Genomic DNA, 20,089 nt, shown 5'->3' with positions numbered 1-20,089 from the left:
ATATTTGAAATGTACAGTATTCATCACAGGGCCAACCAGTTATTTTAAAATTATTTTTGATGCAATAATGATCCAGTGACTTTCCTCAAGTTTTAATCAGTATAAATGCAGATAAAGCATATTAAAATATATTTTTCACTGATTAAGTTATTATTCAACGACTGCAGCTCTAATATTTCCTTTGAGAGAGCTGATTAGGTATAAAATTACCCATTACTAAACCATTAGAATTTATAAAAGTACCTTTTGACATCAACATATATTATGGTTTGAATAAACATGGTAGGTTCAATTGATCATTCATTTGGCACAATATATTTTGTAGTCAAAAGTATATATTTGCAAAAAAGTTATTTCAGCATATATGGAAATCTTAATTAAAATTAACTAAATCAAAAGGCCCAATATTGGATAAAGCTGATTTCCCAGGCTACATTATTACTTGAGCCTAATCAAATAAATTGACTGACTTGACGTTATAACTCATGAAATTATTATCTTACAAAATATTTTCACATAAATTGGATGTTATTTTTAAGTTATCCTTATGTAAAATCAAATATAGACAATTAAGAGGGTTTATGTACATGATTACAAACATCTGAACATTCAAAGTACTTTAAAATTTCAAATAAAATAGTGTTTCTGATAATTGGTTACATCTAAAATAAAAGATGATACAGTGCTTTTAGGAGGTAAGCAGCTGTTAGTTTCAACTATTGACTTGTCATTTTTAATAGCTGCTATTCTTTTTTGTCTTTTTTTGAGACAGAGTTTTGCTGAACAATTCAGGCTGGCCTCTAACTTGCAGGAATCCTCCTGCCTCAGCCTCTCAAGTGCTGGGATTACAAGGTTGTGCCACCATGCCCAGTTTAATATCTGCTATTCTTGTCTAGCACTCCCCCATTCACTTAACATATTCTTCAAAAATGTTTAAAAATTTTCTTCATTATTGAAATCTAATAAGTTGGTATTTTCATGCTGCTTAGGATGTGTATATATACCCCTAAAAATATATTGTTAAGGTGATATTTTAGTAACTAACTATGGTAAAATCTAATTCTTATAAAACTTTTAATGAATTTTTTTCAAGAGTAGAGAGTGAAGAAGTGAAAAACCTGTATATAAAATGAGGAAAGTTCTCTCCTGCATTTATTTGCTCCTGGAATATTTCTGATATTTTTAACTGTAAAAATAAAAGAATGAAAGAAAAGAATAAGCAAAATATTTTACATGAACAAAGATGAAACAAAAGTTGGAGGCATAGAAAGTGGTGGTAGAAATGAAATAATACAAAGTACGAATGGAAGCTTACAAATAAAGTTAGAATAAATGAAAAATGAAATGAAGTTTAAGTATCTCCACAGAAATGAATGAGATAGCAAGAGGTAATTTAGAAAACTTAAAGACATTCCAATCACCCAATAACAACATAAAAATAAAGCCAATAAAATTTTAAGTATTCTTCAATTACATAAGACATATTTATTGAATTATCTTTTTAAAGATTAAATGGATGCTTCCCCACACTGCTTATATACATAGGGTTTCTCTTCACAGTGAATTCTTTAGTCTTTGAAAATCACTGATTGGTGAAAGCTTTCACTGATGACTTATAGGTACAGGATTTCTATAAAATGTGTATTTGTTTATGTTTATTATGTAAATAGTAATAAGTAACTGCTTTCCCACATTGCTTACATACATAGGGTTTCTCCCCAGTGTTAGTTCTTTCATATGTTTCATTTAGGAGTAAGGAAAACCTTCAGTACAGACAGCTGTCGTTACATACGTGGAAGAAACCATAGTGGAGAAAATCTGCACATTCCACTACTTTAAATACATGAAGAAACTCACACTGGAGGGAAACCCTGTGTAGAAAATGTGAGAAAGCATTTTATGTTTCCAAGAAACTCAGAAGACGTGAACAAATTCAAACTTAGAGTAAATATAAAGAATGTGAGAGCTTCTCACTTATACATGATTTCTTTATACAAACCTTGCATTGTGGAGAAACCCATACCAATCTATATTGTGTGAAACAACTCTAGTCATTTACTCTTCCCAACCTGTATATTTTGTGGGAATCACTCTAGTCGTTTTGGTTTTATTCATATTGCAAATCAGCACAGTACAGTGAGAAACCATCTATGTGCAGGATGTATAGAAGTAATAAAGCAGATTGGGTCAAAGCCCTGTGAGTGTGAAAAGTTCTCATTGATGTTGTTATCATAATTTTTTGAACATTTATCATGTAGTGCAAACTTGCACAGGTAATATGAAAATGTGATGTCAATTATTTCTGTGTAGAATCCTGCAGAAAACATACAATCAAAGGGGGTATCCTAAAGGATAAACGTTGTGTGTTCATCTGTAACTCATTCTTAAGCAGGTCTCAGAAGTACATAGTTGTAAGTTTACTTTTAAGAATAAATATTGTGCTGACATAAAACAGAGATTAAATAGATGCACCTTCAGACTATAATGTTAAGTGAAATAAATTAGACACACGAGCTTAAATATCACCTGCTTTCTCCTATTTGAGAAACCCAAAATATAAATAAACAACAAAACGCATAATAGGACTCAGGGAGATAGATCTTTTCTAAATGGAAAAGGGCCAAGAGATGGGGAGAGAGGGAAGGAAGGGAAGGGAAGGGGATGGAAAAAGAATTACGATGTGTTATGCACATGTATCGACTCCACCCAAGGATTGCAATCATTAAGTAATGTAAACATATACCAATAAAAATACAAACTGGAGAAAACAATGGAAGTAAAACAAAGTTGGAGAAAATAATTTTAAGAGATTCAAACATAGAAATATTTTCTACAAATACTAAGTGCCTACTTCATTTAGGCGTTAAGGTATTGTTTAAATGCAAAGATAAGCAGGCATGTTTGTTCAAGAGAAGCAGTTGGGGGGCTGGGGATTTAGCTCTGGGGCTGGGGATTTAGCTCAATGGCAAAAGCGCCTGCCTGGCAAGTGCAAGGTCGTGAGTTCGGTTCCCGGTACCGGAGAAAAACCAATAAAAGAGAAGCAGTTGGAACATAATAGCAGAGACGCTTCCTGAAGTTATACACGATCTGCTGTACCAGAGTGTGAGAAAAAGAGTGGCTAAATTTGCTGAGATAAGAGAAGTGATGTCCGCACAGATTGAAAATGTAAAGAAACATTATACAATAAATGGAGACAGCACTTGATCAGAAAGAACCTACTCTGTGGTGTTTGAAGAGCCCTAAAAGGCTCTAGCTTAGTACTGCTGTCTTGCTTGGATAGACTCGACAGATAGTGCGAGGTGCAGGCCACATCAGAGGCCAGACCACCCCGAATTCTGTGCTGCAGATGAAGTGAAGCAGAGACACTGTCTTAGTCAAATTTGCTCTAAAGATTACCTGGTGGAAATATGAGGAAAAAAATGAGTTATGGAGATATTAAATTCAGGGACATTATTAAAAAGATAATTGAAACATTACAGGTTTGAAATTATAAAAGCCTTAACTGGGGCAATGGTAATGGATTAGGAAAAGAGGAGATAAATATTTAAAGCACAGAGGTAACCGGACTTAATGATTCTAATTCTTCTATTTATAGGACTTGGATGTACCCAACATCCCTTCTCCCTCAGGGCATCCAGCCTGTCTTTCACATTTATTCTGGTCTTACACCTAATTATTACCATCCTCTATGTGAACCATGAATTGAAAAAAAAGTTGGGGAAGTACTTACCTTTCTTACTTATGCTTTTAGAAAATATTTACAATAATAAAAATAGTACTTCTTAAGATCTTTATTTTCTACCAAAAAGAAAATCCATTAGTTTTACTAATAACCAGGAAAATGTTCTTTCATTAGTAGAGATTCCTGTGATCTCTAATGGAAGAAACGTCATATTCTGCTATCTCCTGGCTTACAAACGTAGAAAGCTGTTTTGAATTTATGATGCCCCACATAGCCATAAACATGTAACTATTCTTTGAATGTTGATTGAAAATATTAGACAGTAGAAATGAAAAGAATGACTCCTTCCCTTATTTGTACACATACCAGGAGAGACAACTCTGAATCAAGCAGTAAAAAAAAAAAAAAAAAAAAAAAAAAATGTATACACAACAACTAATAACTTAGTTTGCAAGCTACCATAAGGCAGTACAAACAAAAAATTTGGTGCAAGATTGGTAAAAAAGAGGACACTGAAAGGAACTGGTGAGAAATCAAGTCCAGTGGATGACTGTCCAGCTGGAAGTATAAGTGTAAGGTACCAGATGACCAGTGCTCCTGCAGCCAGGATAGGAGGCCCATGAAATCAGACTGCAGAGGAGAAAGAGCAACGAGAAAGCAAGCCTGCTAGAATTCTGGGTTTGTGCTTTGCTAATCACAGAACCTTAAAGGGTGTTGAACAGAGGTGTGAATCTCAATCTGCCGGCTCGTCAAGTTTTCACAAATATGAATTATTTGACTTGCTTTCACAAGTATAATTATTCTAGGTACATAGAAGTGATCATTTGAATACAAAAATGATATTGATCTTTTGTATTCGTAATTCAAAAGAAGAAGCAATACATTTTAAGACAGAGTAAAAATGTGCACCAACTGCCCCTCAATTGCCTTCCTCTTTGGTATAACTTTAGAATACAAACGTCTGGGCTGGGGATGTAACTCAGTGGTGCAGCACCTGCCTGGCAAGCGGGAAGCCCTGAGTTTGATTCCCGGTATCAAAAACGAAAATAGTAAAAAAAAAAAAAATATATATATATATATATATATATATATATATATAATTTTAAACAGAGAGAATTAAGACAAGAACTTTCCTCCATAGTCTTGGTACTTAAATGAAATATCTGTCTGTCTATCTATCTATCATCTGTCTATCTATCTATCCATCTTTCTTTCTATCCCACATATATAAAGATTCATACAGTTATAAATGTTTGCTTATTTTTATTGGAAAGGAGAGTAAAATCAGTAAAGATTAGAAATATGAATATGTACAAGCTCGAAAACAGTAAATACATTCTGAGATGACAGACAGTCTAAAATTTTGAAGTTCTTTATTTCTTTTAACCAGTGTCATGGCATGATTGATTGATTGATTGCGTGTGTGTGTGTGTGTGTGTGTGTGTGTGTGTGTGTGATTATGACTCTAACAAAACAAATGGGTAACTGTATTTTCAGTTTCATTTCACTTCTCAAACTGAAGAACAAGCCACACTCCCTGTTTGGGGTTTCATCCTGAGGACAGTGAAACATCTCATCAACCTTAACCATACAGTTTACTCGGTTTCTTTGTTGATGTATTCGGAGCTAAGGAGGAAAGGTTGCATTCAGGCTGAATTTCTAAACTTTCAGTGAGTATGGAGAACATTAAAGTTTAATTGGTGAATAATTTGAATGACTGGTGAGTTCCTGATTTTTATAGTTTATTTCATTTTTCTTATTCATTCCCTGAGGCTCTTTTCTGACTCCTCGAGTCTGCCTCTAAATGTGCACATGCACAGTAAATTTTTTTCTCATAGTGATGCAAATTTAATTTTTCAGCACCCTGTAAAGAAATCAGAAGCAGGAAGAAACAGTGCAAAAGCTATGTGGTGCCTTTTGTAGTAAGTAATAATAATGATGATTAAATTCTAGCCAGGGTATATAATGCTTCAATATAAATATCACAAGTTGATGATATGGCAACTGAAAATGTATCCAAACTATAGCATATGAAAATTAATATTTGAACTAGCTGGTAAACAATAAAGGCTCTTACCTCCCATTAATAATATATTCCATACCACATTTTATTAGATTTTCTTTATACCATATTAATTTCTATTTCTATAAAACATTGACAACAGCTATCTCTCCCATTTTTTTGAACCGGCAATCTCTTTTTAAAATTTATGAATTTCAATTTCGTCAGGCTCTTTCCATCTTCCTCCTATTCCTACTTGTGACAGTGCTAACACTTCTGGCGTATCAGAGGTCTGTATCTCCCCATATAGGTAATCTCCGCATCAATACAGCAGTAACTTGATTAAAGAGGGGGGCCATGTTTAGAAGACGGTATTATTCTGAAGGAAACAATCACTTCTTTAGACATTGGTAGGACTTTTCTTTTTTTTTGGTTTTTCTCCGGTACCGGGAACCGAACTCACGACCTTGTGCTTGCCAGGCAGGCGCTTTGCCGCTGAGCTAAACCCCCAGCCCCTAGGACATTTCAATATGTGTGAAAGTCACTTGTTAAACTTCCCAGGATATTGTTCTTCAATACAAGTGTGTTCTCATGTCCTTTCTACCATATGTCTGTCATGTAGAAAATCTTCCTTAGCTACTGGAAATCAGTCTTCAAGTACTTGTCCATCTATATCCAAAATGGCGTTATGAAGTATGAACATGGTTGTTTTGCTCTAAATCTCTTCCTCGTTATCTGTTTGTTTTCTCTGAGTGTTTATATCATCACTCAATTTAGTATCATTTCTGATCTGAATTAATGCATTGTGTACCTCTATGTGAGGATTAAAAACGAAAATGTTGACATTCTTCTGAGATACTTGAAACTGAATGCAATTTAATACCAATAAAGCAGTGCCACGATGGTTGTCAGAAATGGATCGAGAGACTATTCCTACTTCGGGAAAGTGTAGCAGCATATGGATCATGAAGGAAGATTTAGAACTTTCTTAAAATGAATCCTTTAGATCCTTAACTTAATCTACTGTATACTGCAGTAAACGAAGATAGCAGGAGAGTAGGTGAATTTACTTTTTTAAAAACACTCAGATTGAGAAGGAAATTAATATGAGAGATAATATTCTATTTTATCACCATGAAAGTAAAGACCATGACACCGTCAAATACCCTTAAATACCCTTAACTTATTAACCTAAGGAGTATTGTGGACAGCAAATTATTATTCAGAATTTCTGCAACTTAAAAAACAAACTGGATCCCCACTATACATATATGTCATAGAATGTCTGATTTTATTACTCTATATATGGGTAGATAGAGACTGAGTTTCAATAAGCATATTCTATCTGCATTTTCACATTCAGAGAACTTTAGGAGATTTCAAAAATGCCCCTAGCAAGGTATGGAGTAAAGATCCAGAAGCGATAATATCCACCCAGGTAGCAGGAAATTCTAGGTCTGACCATGTTGCTTTCAACTGTAACATACTTTCCATACTTTCTGCAAAATCTCATTTCATTCATGTATTTTATGGGTACTGCAGCAAGATTAATCTTCCCCACTTTACTCTTACTTTGGAGGCAGTAAAAGGGATAAAGTTTGGATTCTATGGAACTAAGGAAGAATGACCTTGATGGAATTTGCTGAACCAATAATAAGAACATACAGTATATAAATGTATTGCACATTTCCTCTACCCCTTTTAAAAGGCAAACAAGCCAATTTGTAGAGAAATATTCTGCTTACCAAGAGTTAAAGTATTCACGGTGTGGGTCATCTTTAAAGTGAGAAAACAATATTGGAAAAACAGGCATGCGTTTATGCATAATTTAACTTTCCTCCTAGAAAAATTTTTCTTTATCATCAGAGATTAATTGCAGGAAGAATCTTTAGTCCCAGTGCCACTAAGAGGCACCTTATCCAATAATCTTGATTAGAAGAAAACAACATTATAAATAATATTTTCAGCTACTAAAAAAGACTACCTGTTTAAATTGATGGTAGTTTAAGGAATTCAATAAACTGTCATGGAATTATGAATGGGGAAGTGTAAACAGGACATTTCTGCCATGTGAATTAAAGGCAGCACCAGAGTTTTGTGGATTGCCGATTAGAAAGAAGTTACAACCCTCAAAAAAACCATGGAAAGCAAATACAATTAAATGGTGCTTGCATACTTCCTCTTGATGCAAAGCTACTTTTGCTTAAACATAAAAGTAGAAAGAAAGTTGTATAAGAGATGGACAAGAAACCATCTTGAAAGAATGTTGCATTTTTAAGTTCAGTTTTCTCTTTACATGAAGGAATTATCCAATTTGAATTTGAATTTATTAAAATTTCAAAAAAGTTTTCTCAGATTTTAAAACATTCAAATTACTTTAATGCTTTTTTAAGGAAACACAAATAACAGAATTCTAAGGAGTTTATAAACAACCCATAATTCCTGCCTCAGTGCCCTGTTACCTTTGTCATGTGGCCATAAATACTCAGAGCCACACAGGATGATGCAAAACAGAAACATACATTCCAAAGCACTCTCATAGCATCTAATAGATGCTAGGCCATTAGACTAGTACATGGCTTGCATTTGTCTGAAACTATTACAATAATTTAGTCATCGTTGGCAAACTCAAAACTTTTATTTTCTTTTGAAATCTCTCATAGAATTTTCTTCAAGTTACTGAAATGTAATGCTTTGATACAGGAAAAATTTCTGTTTGTTTAAAGCCAATATAGAAATGAAATACTCATACTTGGCCTTGTAGTTGTTCATTTTATGCATCGATTTGCCTGGGCCAGTGAGCATGTACATATTTGATGGAAAATATACACAATATAAAATTTACCGTCTCAATTATATTTAAGTGTCAAGTATCCTTCAGCCAATATCCACAGCCTTTCTTCACCTTGTAAAACTAAAAATTGGTGGTGGTAGGCTGTTTTGCTTCCATATTGCTTTGCCTAAGTGTATCGTAATATCTCTATAACAATGTTTTACAAACTCTTCCTCAGGGCTTATTGCTTCCACATTACACACACTGTTACACAATCTTGGCTGAATAGTTTTTACTTCACAAAAATGGCATCTATGATATCCACCATGAAGAAATGATTTTATTTTTAGTTTAGACTATACAGGATTTTATATAAGAATTCAGATTTATATATATATATATGTATATATATACATTTTAATTTTATTATGTATGTTGTAAGAATGTGTGTACACATATTCACACACATAAGCAGACAAATATACATGTACACATATATAACAAGACAGAGAGATAATATAAGGTGATACAAATTTTCTTCTTTATTTGCATCCTCCAAATATACAGAACTACAGACGTAAGCATACGAGGCACAAGTAATTCTGGTCAGTTTAAGTCAATCTGTTTCTTCACTGAAGTATGCATTTAATCATTAAGCTGACAACTATTGAGGACTCACCATCTCTTATCATTGTGTTATGTACCATAATGAACAAAATCAATGGGAACAGTGCTCAGACTTAACTCAGTCATTTTTTTAAAATTAAAATTCTTGAAATTTATGTTTATGGACAAACCAAGAGTGATTTGAGTTGAGTCCATCCAATATTTTAAGTGCTTGCATAGCTCTCAAGTCATTCCAGGGTTGAGTATTGTATACTTAAAAATGGTAACTACTTCTGTCTTTCCACACTGCAGTGAACTGATAGCTGAGGTAGAATGAAAAGTACGACATGTCTTTGGCATATTTGGCATGCAAAACAGGATGGACACACAGACAGATAACAGTATTGAAATGATTTCTAAAGACGCAAATAAATACTCAATATTATAATCAGGGACATTGCTAGTAAAAGATCTTAATTAGCAAAGTTAGCAAAACATCAATAATGAATGGATAGATTTAAGTACAGATTAATGATTAATAGAAATCAGCTAAATAAACATTTGATACATGGAGCAAAAAGAAAGCAAAAATTTCTCTCTCCACATATCTAAGTGTATCTAGGTATTACGAGAATACTGGGCATACTGGGATACTTGGTGGTGAGAAAAGAAAGTGATTAAGATCTAGACAAACAGCATAGAAAAATGTAAAGAGCTAGATTTAAGCAAAGGAGCTTGCATGAGTAGAAAATCAGTATGAGCAGTATTTACGTAGGAGCTCTGGTGTGCCTACAGAACACAGAGCTAACAAAATCCACTGCTTTGGTTTATTTATACATTATTCAGTAAACATGTATGTATTATTCAATAACCATGTTTTCATTGTTTCTTATTTGTGTCAAACACTGTTGAAAAAAGTTGACAAAATGATTCCTTCTATTGACATGTGGAAAGACTTATTTTTGTAGTCAACAACTTATATTGTGGCAGGTTGCAAGAACAGATAAATCTCCTTCCTTCCTGGGTCCTACCTCCACACAGTGACGGGTTGGAGGGATATGGGCTTTCAGAGTCAAAGACAGAAACAAAGACAAGAATAGGATGAGCAGAAGAAACAGAAATATGGATCGAATGAATAATCCAAATAGTTTTGAGTTTCATTAAACTTCTATTAGGTATTAAATAGTGCTGACAAGTACTTAAGAAATGGTGATTTTTTTCCCCCAGAGGTAACTCAAAGTCATAGGAATTCTGAAATCCTTCAAAGAAATAATATTGAATTAGACATCATAAAGAGAAAGATTTTGAATCAAATCGCACCTGAAATATGAGTTGTGATTTAAAAATAGAGAATATTAAAAAGTAAAATATGTATTACTGTTAAAGACACGGTACTATTAATGTTCCTCAAAGTCCTGTTCCTGTCACTTCAAACACACTTTCCCATCATTCTTGATACTCTCCGAAGCAGCTCTAGAAGTCTTCTTTCGTGAGTGTCTTTAGTAGGCCAGTCATGGCTGCTTTCATTTTCTCAATTAATTAAAAATGTTTAACTTTTATGGTCATCCTGACATTTGGACAGAGGCAAAAGGGGCGTGGAGGCAGAACCCGTGAATAAGGTGGGGTGAGGACACGCCAGAGTGTTTGTACAAACTTAGTTTTCATCGGATGGCACCCAGCAGCAGCATTTGCTCTATTTTTTGTCACGCCTTGTGAAGACACTCAGGTAAGAGGACTTCCAGAACTGCTTCAGAAAGTAGCAAAACTGATGGAGTAAGTGTGTTCGAAGTGAGAGAGGAGTGGTTGGAGAAAGATTAATAGCGATGTGTCCTTTACTGTATTTTTCAAAAATTAAACACACACTGTATGTTTTTATCAGTCCTTGAACCTTGTGCTCCACAAACATGATATGAAAACTAAAGCAGTTGGCAGTGCTTGTAAAAGTAGCCAGATGCTCTCAGCTCATCTATCAAAAGAATCCTAAGGAGATGCAGAAACTTAGCTCCTCAGTATGAGTCCTGAAGCCTCAACTTGAACATATATATGGTCCTGACTTTTTATGCCTTTCCTTCTCAGAGGAATAGAAGGGAGAATACCGACTGAAGAAAATTGTAATTAGTGTAAGGTGAGCTAATCAAGGATATAATATTTTTAATTTTGAGGATCATTTTATACTGAAGCCAAATATGGTCTCCTTTTGTGTGTTCACTACACATACTGCCTGTGTAGAAAAAAAGAGCCTTTCCTTTTCCAAAAAGAAAATCAAATTTTGACTTGCTTGATATCTGCCTTTTTAACATGTTTATTTGCAATTTTGATTACAGTGATCTCTTGAACTGAAGTCCATTAAAAACCATTTAAGAAGATGGTATAAAATGTCCCAATATTCAAACCCCTAGATAGTTAAATGTTACTTTAATATTAACCATGATGTTTCTGAAATATTGCTGTAATATTTCAGTAATGGGATAGAAGCTGTCAAGGTCAGAGCAGCCTCACAAGGGAGAAGTGGAAAGGGAAAGCATTAGATCTGAAAAGCACAGTTGTAGCTGCTCGAAGGAATCTTTTTATTAAAGTAATGGACCAAATGATATCACATAGGATGGGAGATCCCAGAAAATACCATGTGGCAAGTGTGCTCAGAGATGAAAAGTGAGTTTCCATTTTTATTTCTTTATATTTTAGCACATAAAATACCTTAGCACCTTTTATTCTAAGAAATGTATATATTTAATATATGTAAACCTTAGTGAACGTAAGGTTTTTCTACAGAAAGTCTGATTAATTTTAAATTATTAAAAATTGGATTTTGAGCTCACTAAAAGCAGCCGCATTATTTGTGCTCTGCCGAGGACTGTGGTGGAAGCTGTGGACTGCACAAGTGACACCTACACGGTGTGTACCTACATTCTGTTCACTTACATTGTGTGCACCTACCCATCCTAGCGCAACTCCTTTCCAACTTTGTCCAGTACCACAGTCCCCCGTAGACTCATGTGAGTTGGAGCTTACCAGAATTCTGCAATCTGGCACAAGACTGAAATGTTTTGTTTTGTTTTTTTTCCAAAACAAATTGGATGTAATTTTTAAAATTACCCAAGGAGGAACTTCAAAGGATAGCCATTATCGATACAAACAAGAGTTAAGTACTTTGGTTAAGATTAGCACACAAAACACCTGTACAGTCAAGGTTTCCTAACTCCTAAAAATGATGGTTTTTGTTTTTGTTTTCAAGGAAACTGAGATTCCTTCAAAGAGAGAGAAAGCCAGAAACACCAACAGTCTTTCACATATGTTCATTTACATGACCAAGGCTTAGTAGAATAATTATTTTTCCCCACAACTGGTGGAACATTTCAAATATCTAAGTAGATTTTGCTAATATAATACTACACAAGGAAAAGCATAGAATTTCCATGATATGATCTTGACTGCAGTCACCACTTTTACCAATTTGGTTGTTTAAATGAAAACAGTTAATTTATCTTTTCCTCTGTGTATTTTACCGTAGAACAATGCATATGGAAAACTATACCTCATAGATTTCTTTTTTTAGGGTAAAATAGGATGATATTCCAAAATATCTCATTGTTCCTAGCATGTAATAAATGCAGAAATAGGAGCGATTACTTTGCAAGTTTTAATTACACAGAAGTAGCTGGATCACTCATAGTCTTCAAATTTGTAAAATAATTTCACTATTATTATATTCTCTTGACAGATTACTTTTTAACCACTCACATATTTAATAAAAACTCATTGAACACTTATTGTGTCATTTTATACTTGGAATTCAGAGGTAAATAATGCAAAATTTTGCCTCAAAATATCCACAGTACTGTTAGAACTATAAGAGCTTCCACTTAGGAAAATTACATTATATGGAAAGAATTGCAAGAAACATTGGGCAAACATTATATTTTTTAATCACAGTTATTGTCAAAGCATTTGAACTTTTCTTATATTCTAACTTTTAAGTGCAACTTCCCAACAGGTATTATGTACCACTCTGGGAAAAGATAGTACAACTTGATATTGGGAAAAAGTGTAATTATTGACCAAGTTAATAAAAACTCCATTTTCTACCATTTATTTTTAAGTGTATAATGATTTTAGCATACAAACCAGTGGGTTTTATGTTTCATCTTTCACAAATAACATTTTTGCAGATGAACTGATAAAATTATTTGTAAAAAATAATGTAATGCTTTACAAAAATAAAAATCCTCTGTATATTTTTGTTTCCCTTGAAATAATGATTCTTTCCCTTGAAATAATATTCTAAAGAATATTTAGAATACTAAATATTCTTCTGGAAGGTAGAGAATTTTTCAATGTTTTCAGTTAAATCTTTTGATCTCCCACTGACTACTGACATTTTATATATTATTTATTAACAGCTCTGCCAAGGATCCATTTAACTAACATCAAATGATGATAAATCCTTAATTGATTTCAAAAAATAAATTTTTACAAAATAAAAACATTTTCAGCTGTTTTGCTTTGGGCTACATCTTCAGCTCTTTTATTTTTTATTTTGAGAAGGAGTCTCTCTAGATAGCCCAGGCTGGACTCAAACTTGTGATCCTCCTGCCTCAGTCTCCCAGAGTACTAGGATTACAGACATGCACAACATACTCATCTTTGCTATAAATTTCTGTGGAATAGGTATATTGTTGATGTAGAAAAACAAGCCATTCAGTGTTCAAATCTTCAGTGTCAAACTGATTTTTTGAACATCTGCTTCAGCAAATTCACTCAGCTAACTTTCCTAATTTCCATAGCATATTAATTTATATTCTTTCTACTTAGACCTTACTAAGACAATTATATCCTATTCTTACATGCGTTTTACTCTTCTGTGGAGTTAAAGCATTTCATCAAAGTCAATCCTGAAAATTAAATAGTAATCAGTAGTCGCCTAAGCTCAGAAGTATCTTTATATTAGCTCACTCATCTGATGTTAGGAAAATACTATAAGCTAAATGACTTAAAAAATGACAAACACACACACACACACACACACACACACACTTATTCTTTCATAGTCCTGACTGATGCAAGATTGAAGTTAAGGAGATGGCAAAGCCATGCTTTCTTAGAAAGTTCTGCGGAAGAATCTCTCTTTCTTCCAGCTTCTGTGGGCACCAGATGTTCTTCGGCTGTGACATTAACCCTAATCTCTGTCTTCATCTTTTCATAGCTTTGCTTTCTGTCTCTGTATCCTCAGCTATTTGTACAAGACACTGATCATTATATTTATATAATCATTATATAGTCCACTTTAGATTCAATATATTATCTTCATTAATTAATTAATCCTCAAAGGGTATTTTTAAATCAGTTTACTTTCTAAAACTGAGTGAACATGAATTTGGGGGACACTAGGCAAAACCCTACAATTTATAAATTGTAACTGATTGGCTATAGCTGAAATTCCCCATTAAAGTCACACACCTGCAATCTTTCACTAAGTTAACAAAATTTTTACTATTCTAGAGCATACAAAATACACAACTTGTCTTCAAGAATGCCTTGATACTGACTTTGCATCATAATTGTGACAGGTAAGCTAGATGTAGTGTCCTAAATTCACTGATAAATTTGCAGTCTAATCATCTAGTGAAAAAATCCAAACATCTAACTGCTAATCACGCAGAATTATTTAGTTGTAAATGTGACAGATGATGCAAGAAGGAAGTACTATAAAGATGTATGTTAAATTTGTATATTAGCTAGATTTGACCCAGTCTTGGGAAATGCACTCTTTGAAGAAGAATGCATTTATTCTGATTAAATGATGAGTAAGAATTAACTAATTAAAGTGAGCTTATCCAAATCTCCATTATATTTTCTAAATAATCTGTAGTATAAAATCAGTAATTACAATGTGCTGAGAAGCATGTTAATTATACTTCTTTCTTTTAACTCACTCTGATAGTATAATCTAGCTTTCCCAAAAGAAATACAGTTGTATTATCCTGCGAATAGGCCTCACAATCTCACTTTTGCATTATATATTGCAGCGGGACACAGCTGAAGAGAAACAGTGAAAAAGCTTCAGTTTTAGCAAAGCCCTAATTTAATCCATTAATTTTAGATTTTTAAAATGTTCTGAAAACTCTTGTTGTGTAAAGGTAGAATTGCAAGTAGAACTAACCTAGTTTTACAGTAAGTTCTTGTCTATGGCAGATTTCCAAACACTCTCCCTTGTAAAGAACATAGTGTAAATACTGATTTTGTTCTAACATTATTTCTGTCATCTAGTCTGCACAAATGGAGGAATTCCTGAGTTAAACACATAGAGATATGTATTTTGTATAAAAAATATAAATAATACATATGTACAAGTATTTCATTCATAAAAGTTCTGCCACTTATAATAGGACATCTAGAATGTTACTGCTTCTGTATTTTCTCTTATTTCTTTGAGCACATTTAATAGCTCTAAGAGTTGGGATATTCTGGAATATAACAAAGAATCTCTACAAGCTTATCTGCTAAAGTGAAAGAAAACACTTGAATTGAAAATCTTATTGACCATAACAGTCAAGTCAATTTAAGCATTTTCAAAAGGAGTCAGAGGCAAAGAGTAACGCTTGGAAGGCAGGAGTTGATGTTCCTTGCTCATAATGACAAAGTCCTTTTGCTGCGAGGCTTGAGTTCTGGACCCACAGCCCAAGCCATGCATCCTTGTCTGCTCACAGTATTCTCCCACTTTTTTCTTCTGTATTCAGTGTGGGTTCCTCCAGTACTGAAGTGGTCTATTCTGGTTCTATGCCATCATCAAGTTTTATTCAAGAAAGGAAAGCTCAAAAACACAAAAGACATCAACGAGAAGCCACTTTTTTAGAGATCTCCGGTGGAAGTGCCTCCTGAGACCAGACAGAAAGCAGTATGACATCAAACCTTTGGCCTGAGGAGCTCATAATCTGACTTCAAAAGTTCCCTGTATCAAAAGTTAACACTGAGGGCCACTGGGACTCTTGCTGCTTACCCCTTCTGGTAGGCACAAACTTACAACCTGGGGGGATATCTCACCAAACATAAATTCCTGTATAATCTAGTCCCCGTACCTCTTCTAGAAAGAGAATTTCTCTTCAAATTAGAAGTGATCATCTCCTGTACAACAAGTCAGTCAACTTCCCTTTTGTTTAAGCCTGTACTTTCAACTTTGGTTGTTCCCCAAGAGAAAGATAATGACTGTATCATACTGAGACAGATAACCATAATCCTGAAGTTCTGAGAACTCCTCCTCCCAGAGGTATAAACTAAGGACTCACCTCCTGGCCTAGCCATCAACCACACCACCTCACCTCAACTCCACATTGCTGTCAGATGTCACAAAAAAGCACAAACAGGCATCCAGCCACAAATCAGCCTGATAATTAATCACCATGGGCAAGATCTCCATGCAGTCAGCAACAGAGCCATTACTTTACATTCTGTGGTTCCCAACACATACACCCTTTTTGAATTGTTATTTAATTGCCACAATGGTTTGGGAACTCTCCCACTATATTTGGAGAGACTGTAACAACAGACTCTGGGACAGCCTGTTCCTCTGTGCCTCTCAGGTCCATCATGGTCCCCTTGAAAAATGAGGCTTCAAAACTGTAAAATGTCTATAGCCTGTCTAACTGCTAAAATACACCTCTCTTGCCTGTATAGCCAGTTCAAGATCTCCAAGCTGCCAATGCTGTTGTGACTGCCATCTATATGCATTGCTTCAATTTTCTGCCACCTACAGCCTGCTAGTACACCTACCTGGAACTAAAGAATACCTTCTTCTGCCTTCAATTGGCTCCTGTCAGCCAACCCCTCTACACAACTGACCTGGATTCACCTCCCAGAGGTTCAAAACCTTGTTTCCTCTTTGAAAAAATCACTTCTGATTAATGATACCCAAGCTGCCTGCTGTAAGGCACAAACTGTCTGCCATTATATCTGGCAGAAACTGGCCACAAGAAGAGCAACTCTGCAAAATTTTTGGAGCTGCTGGCATTTATAGAATCTGGATCCTTGAGTTCACAAAAACAATGATGCTCACTCAGACCTTCAGTCCCTGGGAATGCTCAGTGGCCCACCTGTGCAAATCATTGGATCCAGTCACTAAGGGCTGCTTCCCCTCTTTGCCTTCTTCTGATCAGGAAAGCTGACAAGCTCACCTTAGGTCAAGACATAACAACTATCGAGTTTCCACATGCTGTACTGACTAACTAGACTTAAAAATAACCCCCTGACAGATGCTAAGTATACTGTATTTATGTACAAAAGTTGCTCTGTTAGGAATGGAGTCCAGCAGGCTAGATATGGTTACTTTAGACAAAGCTATTTTGGCCAAAGCTCTCTTGCTATTTCTTCCTGCTGCTGTATGGAAACCTGCCACCAATACAAAATAATCCAGTCCAGAGGCCTTAAGCCCCCTCCAGGTATCTGACTGACTAGAACAACACCAGCCACCAGACCTGCCCTCACCATATGTTCTGTAAGCTCAAGCCACTACAATGGCACCCATACCCCTGTAGCCAGCTAAAGCTTCAGGGTCTGTGCCATCAGCCCCAACCTCCCATTCCCTACCCACACTGAGAAGACAACAAAAGTTTGTAGGATTCTGCTGGGAAAAATCATCCCTAGATATGGCCTACCTTTGATCATTGACAGCAACAATGGACCTTCTTTTGTAGCAGAGATAACTAAATAAAAACTACATACAGCATACAGGCCACAAGCTGTAAACAGGTGAGAAAATAAAACATAACCCTAAGGAAACAGCTTAACCAGCTTTATGAGTTTAGCTAAAAGACCAACTATGCCTGTAAACACTCCAGTATACACATATAACCCAGGCACATATTAATTACCTGTAGAACCCTTAAAGTTTCATAAATCCAACCTTAGATCCACCGTTCCAGAATTTACCTGGACCAGACAGCTCATTCTAATGAGACAATGCACTCAAAGCCCTGCTCCAGTCACTCTGGGCATTGATCGGTTTATGCAGAGCTGAAGCCTGAGATAGCCATTCTCAGGGTTGCTCCATACTTATCCCCCTTGATTTTTGTGTATTTTCAGGCTGCTTACCCCAGTGCTTGCTTCCTCACCCCACTGCTAGCTGTGGTTTTTCCTTAAATTCTGTAGATGTTTAACCCAAGAATGTAGAACAGTCAGATACTTCACCAATATTTAATGTGCATCCAAAGCACATTGGGCACTCTCCTAGCTCAGATAAACTCCCTAACTACCTTGCCAGAGTAATGTTACAGAACAAACAAGCCTAAATTATGCCTCTTCCTCAAAAGAATTTAGGGAAAAAAATGCTGTAATAAGACAGTCTTGGGGACCTTGGCTAGGAACCATCTGAGGGCCACTGCCAGCCCTAATATTACTGCTTCTACTTCGGCTTTGTCTCAAAGGATCACCTGCAATATGCTCAGCAAAAGTTTGCCAGGGAAACTAAAAGAAGGGGGAAATGTAACAGAAATGACCATGCAGCCAGTATACTTCAGTTTGTTAGTTGCCTGGGTAATAGTTCTGGTTCCAGTCCTGGTTACTTCTGTCTCCTAGAAACAACTGGTCAGTGTGAGGCATAATTATGATGCATACCGTATGAACTAATTTCCAACTGAAAAGCCATTCTGTCTCTGTACTTCCTGTCTGCTTATCCCATATAAGCCCCAGACCACGAGAGATCAGGGCCTGATGTTTTGGGAGTGATTTCGATCAGTACCTGCTAATGTAAATAAATCTGTCTCTAAATCCTGGGTGTCATTTTGGTGTTTCTGTTTGTCATAGCAGGTCCACATCAGGAGTTGACAACAGTTTGTTTCCTCCTTCCCACCTCTATTATAGACACTCAAGCTTCTACCAGTGAGCAGGTGCAACCAGTTCAAGCGTCTGAAACTCCTGAGGATGTGGAGCTCTCTGAAAGCCAACTGGAAGCTCATTGCAACTTCTAAAGCTCCTTGAGGAAGTCAGTCATATTGACATAGTCAGAGATCACCAGAGGGGCACTGGGGAAAAAAAAAAAACAAAGATAACACTGGGAGTTTAACCTGTGGCTCATTAAAAGTACAACTTATGTTTTCTTCTGTGGCAATCAGGGACTTAAAAACAGTTTTTGCTAGTGACTCTGCTCGAGCTTACAAATGCCCAATAGGCAACTAAAAGGAGTCTAAAACTTGACCTTCATTTTGTAAAACTCTGAGCTGGGTGTGGCAGCACACAGCTGTATTCCCAGTACTAGGGAGGCTGAGGCAGAAGGATTGCTGCGAGTTCAAGGTCAGCCTGGGCTACATTGTGAGCTCAAGACCAGCCTGAACTGCACAATGAGACCCTGTCTCAAAAAGACAAAAAAAAAAAAAAAAAAAAGAAATAATTTTATAAAACTCTGGATTACATTCTTCTGAGCTCTGCATACAGGCTTGTTGGCCGCTTAATGAGTTTGTCTAAAAGTTGGCAGAAAAAAAATTATTGACCTTAAATCTAGCCTATCTCATCACCTTCAAGAAGGGAAATCCCATAAAAAATAACTAAAATGATATTCAGGATCCACAAGGTCATATATTTAATAGCTTTTATAATATCCACTTCCAAGATCCATCCTGGAACAACACTTAAAAGTTGTTAATTTTTTTTAAATTATTTTTTATTCTTTTTTAGTGGTTTGATCAATCTTGCATTCTTACATCTGGTAATCTGAGCAATCTTGTTGAAGATAACAATATGTAATATAACAACCACTGTTAATTCTTATCATTTTGTCTTCAAACCTTGTTTCATTTTTATTGTTTTTGCTTTGTTTTGTTTTTGTCTAAGTTGTTGTTAGTTTGTTATTTTCTTTTGTTCTCATTAAAATAAAGAAAGTCTCCAGACATTGTTTTAAAACTGTGATCACTTGAATGCCAGGAAAAGCAGCGCTTTACATGACTGAAGCCACCACATAAAAAGTCATTTCATGAGAGTGGAACAGCCCCTTCAGCATGAAGTTTCCCCAAGAATTACAAAACCAGGACAGAAGGTGATC

At 35.3% G+C, this 20,089-nt stretch overlaps 1 pseudogene; it reads left to right on the top strand.

Annotated features, from left to right (window-relative positions):
• Window positions 1-19,032, top strand: part of LOC102022146 — a 65,711-nt pseudogene extending 46,679 nt beyond the window's left edge.
• The last annotated feature ends 1,057 nt before the right edge of the window (window positions 19,033-20,089 follow it).

The sequence above is a fragment of the Chinchilla lanigera genome, unplaced genomic scaffold (assembly GCF_000276665.1).
Source record: "Chinchilla lanigera isolate Chin_1 unplaced genomic scaffold, ChiLan1.0 scaffold00001, whole genome shotgun sequence".
NCBI classification, from domain to species: domain Eukaryota; kingdom Metazoa; phylum Chordata; class Mammalia; order Rodentia; family Chinchillidae; genus Chinchilla; species Chinchilla lanigera.
Note: the sequence above shows the minus strand (reverse complement) of the source record. Positions and strands in the feature narration are given on the sequence as shown.